This window comes from Primulina huaijiensis, chromosome 8, assembly GCF_012295235.1.
Source record: "Primulina huaijiensis isolate GDHJ02 chromosome 8, ASM1229523v2, whole genome shotgun sequence".
NCBI lineage: Eukaryota > Viridiplantae > Streptophyta > Magnoliopsida > Lamiales > Gesneriaceae > Primulina > Primulina huaijiensis.
The window spans coordinates 588520-589148 of record NC_133313.1 but is presented as its reverse complement, the minus strand read 5'-3'; positions in this window follow the sequence as shown (position 1 = coordinate 589148).

Here is a 629-nt window from a genome sequence, read left to right as displayed (position 1 = left end):
TCTAGCAAAAGATCCTTTAGTAAAATCAATTTTTGGTTTACTATCAATTAAATAGTAAAATTCATTTCTGAAACAGTATCAGTTTCTTTAACTTTTTGAAAGTTACATTGATGTACAATATTATTTTGATTAATAATTAAATCTTCTCCTGAAGATTCTACTTCTTCTCGTATTTGAGAAGTTGAAGCTCTAGAAGTTTGTGGAATATCCACCATATAATCTAGAGGTGATATAAAAGAATGACTAGATCTTGATCTAACATAAACAGAAGAGGGTAATAATCTTCTTTGTTCATTATTAAACTGTATTTGAACAGATCCTTCATTATTTTGAATCACTTGCTGTAAATCCCTATTTATTATAGGATTTCTGGGAACAGCTTGTTCAATTATCCAGTTTTCTGGAAATTCTATTTCTTTCCATTTTATAGATCTACGGGTTGTAATATTAGATCTATTAAAATTAGTTTCTATTAGAATTGTTTCATTTAATTTTTTATCAATTCTTTTACACATAGGATTCAGTGTAAACAATGGTTTATAATAAATACGATAACAGATACATATAACTTCTGTACCAGGAGTATAATTATAACCATGAGTTTTAACATTTAATGTTAAAGAGTCTAA